We start from the raw sequence: 7,578 nt of genomic DNA, 5'->3' as shown, positions 1-7,578 counted from the left end.
GGGAGTCGAGGCAAATGACGACTCCCACATGGGGATCTAGGCGGGGGGGGCGCTTCAAGCCAGAACATACATCTAAAAGACGGGCGGCCTCCGTTGCCCGGATGCCTTGGTTGACCTATTTAAGACAGGCCCCAGCCGGCTGGCTGCGGGCAGCGTAGACAGACGAGATGGAGGAGATGAGGAGGAGATGGATTGATGCTGGGTTGGCCCAGTCGTGGGCTGGCTCTGTGGTGGGTTGGCCCGGTGCTGGATGGCTCTGTGGTGGGTTGGCCCGGTGCTGGATGGCTCTGTGGTGGGTTCCAGGGAGAAGCCTTCGCTCCCTCATCAGCAGATGCAAATGAACGCTTTCAAGATGTTCCTTCCCAGCTGTCGTGGCCGGCGTTCGTACGTTTCATCGTTTTCATCATCTTGAAATACATCAAATTAAACCTGACAAAGAAATAAAGCCGTTGTTAATTCAGATTAGAGGATTCAGAATATGATTAGTCATCTGGTGTGACTCAGTCTGGAATTTGAACTGTTATATTTGCTCAAATCCCATGAGTCTAGCCATCATGTTGGAAGGAAATGAATTTAATCTCATGTGGCCAATTCTCGCTGTATCTTCTCTTCTGCTCTTTATTTCCTGGACACACATGTCATCCGATTCAGCGGTTTTTATCTTGCCTCTGCCACAATCACACCCCTCTGACAGGTTCAGAACTAGGACTCCTGATTATTTCTCTCTTCCCCTTTAATTCATTATCAGGGCGATCTGACCTTCTAATGCGCAGTCCCTTCATGGGGTTCTGGAAGTTGACTCACTTGCTGTGTAATGGCATGAATCACCGTTACAGTGGGCTGCTAACGAGCTCGCTGGGTGATGCAATAACTCTCTGGTGGGGGGAGTTCTATAAACATCGATGTGTGTGTGTGTGTGTGTGTGTGTCTGTCACTGTAATTGCCACAGTCAATTACAGTGACAGGCTGCTGTCTCCTTGGAGAGTTCCGGGAATCTTACTGATTGTTCAGTTGCCTGTTTACTCAAACGGCCGTCCCTCGGGCAGAGGGTGATGGTGTTTCTGTCAGTGAGTCTGGAGAACCTCTGCTCCACCTGAAGCTGCGTCGCTTCAGCCGTAGGTACCGTTGCCTCCTGTCGTTGAGCAGGGTTCATTCGTTTGAGCTTCCTGCGATCGTTCGAGCACGGTGCTGTTCTGGGATGAATCTGAAGATGTGGGAAAAGCGTTTCCTCTCTCTGCCTTCCTGAGCCGCTCTTCGGAGAGATATCCCTCGGCAGTTACTATCGATCGGTACAGGAATCAATGGAGGCGCTGTTATCGACGCCGTCTCCACCTTTCATTTCCCCCTCCTGCCTCCTCCTTCAATTTCAATTATGGCCGCTGATGGGTTGTTGTTGTTGTTGTTGTTGCTGTTGTTGTGATCCAGGTCCAGGCTCCGCCCCCTCCGTGTCAGTGGGTCAACTGCGCTAAGCGGAGTAGTGGTCAATTATTTATTGACGACTTTCCACGTGCAGGTGGCGGTCGCTGGTTCTCTCCCGCTCATTAAACATGCACGGCACACGGACACACACACACACACAGCGGACATGGACACACACAGACGCACACGCAGAGGACGCACAACCTTTAGTCGAACTGCTTCAGTTTCACTGTTTAACGATGAGCACGTCGTTAAGTCGTCAAGGGCCTCTCAGTGGGGCCACTTAGGAACCCTGCCCCCTCACTCTCGCGCACACACGCACGCAAATTGTGCACACTGTGACATATGGTGGAACATGTAGGATTGGCTCAAAGAAATAGTTGCACCAAATAAGTAGTCTGTTTTCGGGCAATCTGTCCCTCGTCCATCTTGAACTGACCTTGCTTGTCTCCGCTTTGTCCACAGCACACACACATACATGCGCGCACATACATGCACGCACGCGCACACGTGTACAAGCTCACAGTCAAAGCCCCAAAGCTTGCCGTCCTCCATTTGCTGACTGGTCGTCCTTGTCTGGGAGGGCCGCTGAGGGACTGCCTTTAGAGGCGATCCAAACAACTGAGAACCAGCTGGGGGGGGGACAGGTCTTTCACTTCATCTTTCTTTAAAAAGATTTAACCCCACCTCTTTGGATACTTTCTTTTCAGGGTCGCTTCCTTCCACAGTCTGTTGCCCTCTGATGCTCTCTGTTTCTCTTCTCTTCATCCCCCTCTCCCTTTATTTCCGTCTCTAATCTGCTCAGTTTCTTCTCTCACTCTTTCTCTGTCCTTTCTTCCCCTCACCCTATCTCTCTCTTTTTCTCTCCTCAACCCATCTCTCTCCTCTCTTTCTCTTTCTCTCTCTATTTCTCTCCTCTCTTTCTCTTTCTCTCTCTATTTCTCTCCTCTCTTTCTTCCCCTCTCCCTCTCTCAGTGGATACACAATAGTGTGTGTGTGTGTGTGTGTGTGTGTGTGTGTGTGTGTGTGTGTGTGTGTGTGTGTGTGTGTGTGTGTGGGGGGGGGGGGGCACTGGGAGCCCATGAAGGTTTGAATGTCCCTGTGAGGAGAATGCACCAGGCTGGGTGCTCTTCTCCCGCTGTCACGTGTTGGCCTTTCGTTGCTCACTTCACACCCCCTCACTCTCTCTGGCGCGTCTGCCCCTCTTCTTTACTCATGATAGACTGGCCCTAAGTCCTGCAGCGCGTCATGTGACCGCGTCACGTGACCGGGTCCTTCCATAGTTGATGGATCTCAATCTGCCTGCTGCTTGACCTTCCTGAAATACGTGTGTTTGTGGAAAGAGTTTCTTTCCGGACACACACACACACAGACAAAAAGTCAGAAACACAAACACAGTGACACAGACACACACAGAGACACACACACAGACAGATGGAGACACACTCACAGACACAGAGAGAGAGAGACACACACACACACACAGACACAGAGACACACATACACACACTAGTGAGAGGGCGAGAGAGAGAGTCACAAATCTCATTAAGGAAAGATAAAGATGAATAGGATGCATTTCAAAGGCATTTACAGAAGATAAAGAGAAAACAAATACCTGCGAACACACACCCTAGCGCGCACACACACTCTAGCGCGCACACACTGCCAAGGTGCACGCACACCGCCCATTTACTGTCTTGTTTACCTCTCCCTGGCTCTCTCTCCCATACACAGGCAGCCAGAGACCTCTTGGTACACCACAGTGCCTTTGTGTGCATATATTAGGCCTGTGTGTGTGCATGAGTAATGCGATGGATGTGTGCAGGCGTTGGCAGTGCCCTGCTGTCTGCGCCCAGCCTAATGCCTCCCTTGTTCAGCGAGGGGGAGTCTCGGGGAGACATCACTTTGTATCGCCGGGACCGGGGACAGCCCCAGCATAATCAAACCATTAGCCCAATTAGCCGTCTCCCACTCCCCCTTTGATAGCTCAGCGCTCCGAAACCAAATCAAAGATGAGAGAGGAGCAGCTCTGTTGTGGTTGGGAGATCATTATATCGCCCTGTGTGAGGGGTGGGTAGGAGAGGGGAGGGTGAGGGAATGGGTTGGATGAGAGGGAAAAGGAGGCAGATTCATGCACACTTTCATCAGGACCTCCGTACCCCTGTTGCGCTCCACTGCCCACTCCATGGGCTAAATCCGGCTCTACTTCTGGATAACCTGCACTTGGCTCCTCTCTTTCTCACACTTTCTGTTTGTGAGGGAGAGAAAGACTCTCTATATCTCTCTCCCTCACTCTCTAGCTATCTCTGTCTATCTGTCTTTTGTCTTTCTTTCTCCTTTCTTATCAATCCTACTACTCTCACTCACTTACTCACTCTGTCTCTCACTCACTCAGTCTGTCTGTCTGTCTGGCTGTCTGTCTGTCTCTCTGTCTCTCTCTCTCTCTCCAAATCTCTTCACCATCCATCTCTCCCCCGTCCCTCCCACTCTCTCTCTCTCTCTCTCTCCCCCCTCATCCCTCCCTCTCTCCCTCTCCCCCCGTCTCTCTCTCTCTCTCTCTCTCTCTCTCTCTCTCTCTCTCTCTCTCTCCCCATCTCCCCCTCCCCCTCCCTCTCCCTCTCCCTCTCTCTCTCTCTCCCTCTCTCTCTCTCCATCCCACCCACACAGGCTCCTCTCTGCGTGGTTATCTGCAGTATCTCTGAAGGGTAATGGGGTTGCGGTCCAAAGGCACGACGGGGGGTCCACCCACGACGGGGGGTCCACCCACGACGCTAACGACTCGAGCTCTGGGATTGGATTAGGGGATTTCAATTAATAATTCAAAGATTTGACCATTTGAATATGCTAATTCCCCCAGGAAACAATTGGAGTAATTACTTCTCATTTACATGACCAGTAGAGGGGAGGGGGCTTTGCGACTGTAAAAAAGATAATATTCTAAGTAAACAGGATTTGGGGCTAAACAAATAATAAATCATAATTTATTTTCAATTAATTAATTCAATTAATAATTGGTGAAGTTGTTAAATATTATGGTATGACTGGGTTTTCTTGTCTTCTGTGAGTGATTTCCCCAATTATTCCCTCCAACTAACAGTTTCCATCGTGGTGGCAATAAATTATGCTCCTCCGAAACAATCAATTATGTTTAACAATCTGTGAGACCATAATTCACCGGAAGAATCCTGAGGCAACAAGCGCTTCTTAAGACAAGAACACCTGCTGTACTTAAAATAAAACAAATTCCACACTCTCACACACACACGCACACACACAGACGCTCACACACACATCCACAGACACACACACACGCACGTACACACACACACACGCACATACACAGGCGCGCACGCACGCATGCACGCACGCACAGACGCACACACACACACACACACACACACACACACACACACACACACACACACACACACACACACACACACACACACACACACACACACACACACACACACGGAGGCTGGCATAAGCTGGTATCCAAATCCTCACTTAGTGTAAACTGTGGATCAGTGTGGCTCTACTGTACTACAGCAACTGAACCATCAACTGATATTCATCTCCCCCTCCGGCTCGAGTTCTGTGAGGGGCCCCACCAACACATGCACGTAGATATAAGGCATATATACATTATATATGTTTCCGGCTACTGTCCACCAGCGTCTGCAGCGTGAGGCCCCATGCGGCTGGCCTTCAGGGGCCAGGGAGAGGCGCCTGATTTAGGGAGGGCCACCAGATATGGGGGCCTGGACGAGTGACATGTGACCGCTGGGAAACTGGAGAGGAGTGGGGCGTGGTTTGGGGAGGAGGGGATCAAACGGGAGGGTACGGTTGCTAAGCTGAAATATTGTTGTGGTTTTTTTCGCCCTGCCCCTCCCTGTGCTATTTAAAGAGATGTCATGTTGAACTTGTGCCGCAGCAGGTGAGTGTCCCGGGTGGGTGTTGTGGAGGCTGTAGCACGCGGCTTAGCGCTGGTGGGCCGGGCCATGTGTGGCTTGGATCAAGTCCTCGCATCATCTTCTTATCGTCATAGCGATTGCATTCTAGACATGGGTTTTGGTTTTGGGCCCCAATGTTTTCTGTTTTTAATATTTGATGACCGAATAAATAGGCCTCTAGATGCTCTTTAATGAAGGGCTCCCGTTTCGATTAACAGATCAAATGGATCGATGACTATCGGAGCGCAGGTGTTAGTGTGCGGCGGCCATATATCATGCTCAAGGTATACCAAACATTCCAGCGTTAAAAGCGTATCATTTGCAGTTTTTATAATTAATGGCAAGTCTCCTTTTCCTTGGTGCCCAGCCACCATCTGTCCTGGTTCCCAAGGGTTCAATTAATCACGGTGGTAGAAAAATGCTTGTGAAAGGTCAAGGAGAAGGGCGAGAGCAACAGTTCTCCGCTGAAGTGTCCACCAGTGTATTTATAATAGAGACGGCTGTGTTGTTATACCTCGCTGCGCTGCTTATGAGAACATGCCTTCAAGTCCAAGCTAACCTTACATGGGCAAATCGTCAGCAAGTCAAATTACTCTGGTGACAAATTGAATTATGCTTAAGCAAGAAAGGGAACCGGGCTGTGAATCAGAGTGGGAGTGTGTGAGGGACGCGGACGGGAGTTGATGAAGTCATCTGAACCAGCAGCAGGTGTGAGCGTCCGACAGGCTCAACCAACCCTCCCCCCAACACACACACGCACAGACATACATACACACGCACACACACATACAGTCTCCACTTCCCTGTAACTGCTGTATGGCTCCTTTCCAATCCTGTCTTGTGGTTTAATGGTTGTTATGTTGTGCCTCGCTCGCTCGCTCTCTTTCTCTCTCTCTCTTTCTCTCTCGCTCTCTCGCTCTCTCTCTTTCTGTCTGGTACTCTAAGCCTTTTTAAGGAAAAGCTTAGTTTGTTCCGTTTCGTACAAAAGTGGATGAATTAGTGTTGTGTCCAGTTGGTCCTTTTCACGGCGCGGCAAGTGGATTGACCTAGTAAATGAGTCGATACCTCATGTGTTAAGCGATGGGAGTTATACATACATAATACATTTTAACTCAACCATCTGCCTCACTGTTCAATCACCACAAGGCCATAGAACACGCACTCCTATAGGGCCCAAGGAATCTGCTGAACGTGTATTATCAGTCATCACTTATTGATGCGTGTGTGTACGAGTGTGTGTTTGTGCACATACGGGTGGGTGTGTCTCGTGTGTGTGTGTATGCATGTGTATTCCTGTGTGCGTGTGTATGCGTGTGCGCGGGTGTGGTCTTGCGTGTTATAAGCTAGCACATGTGTTTGTCATACGATAGGCGGGCCCTCTTCTCTTATGGCCCCATGCCTCACGGTCTGACGGAGGGGCTTATTGTGATGCAGTGGGTCGGAGCGTGTCGCCATAGCCAGTGACCTTGCCTGCGACTACCTATGCAAAATGAGCTGTCAACCTGCCCTATAGAGACTCATATTTCCCGTCGCACCAGATGTATTGGAAGTTTCCGTCCGTTATGGTGGGTGTGCTTATTTTTTCCATTAGATGTGCCTTTGTTGACTTCAAATATGAAGTCTACTGTGTTTGTTTGGTTCCCTACGTGACTGTCTGCCCCGAAGGCATTCCGGTGTAGGATTGCCATGCTTCTCTGTTGCCTCGTTTTTATAGCAAAAAAATCGGAGAAACTATCTTGAAAACATTTGTTAACAGAAAATGGCGGCATGCCAGACACACATTTAATAACCCTTACCGAGTAAGGTTTCACAAGGCTCCTACAATGTGTTTGTAAAAGGTTGCTAGTGCGGTATAGTAAAGGAACAAAGATACTATTATAAGGATTCAAGAGAGGTGTTACATTCCTGGAAGTTGAAGTTGAAGTCAGTGAATGCAGACCCAGTCCTTCAGGATGGCTCTGGGTTTGATTACACTTGTGGGCTGGGGCAATCAGTCTGTAATTGAAATTCCACTAATTTAGGATTGCTTGATCGCAGCTGCTGAATTGGAATTGAGTTGCTTTAACTTCGTTCACTCCTTCCCAGTATCAGCCCGCTTACACTCACGCATGCACACACGCAGACACACTTTAAACCCTTCTCCATTCGTTTTTTCTCAATTATTCTTACATGCCAGCCCGCGTTTTTTCTCCCTCTCTGTCTGTCT

The sequence above is a fragment of the Pollachius pollachius genome (genome assembly GCF_949987615.1).
Source record: "Pollachius pollachius genome assembly, chromosome: 7".
NCBI classification, from domain to species: domain Eukaryota; kingdom Metazoa; phylum Chordata; class Actinopteri; order Gadiformes; family Gadidae; genus Pollachius; species Pollachius pollachius.
Note: the sequence above shows the minus strand (reverse complement) of the source record.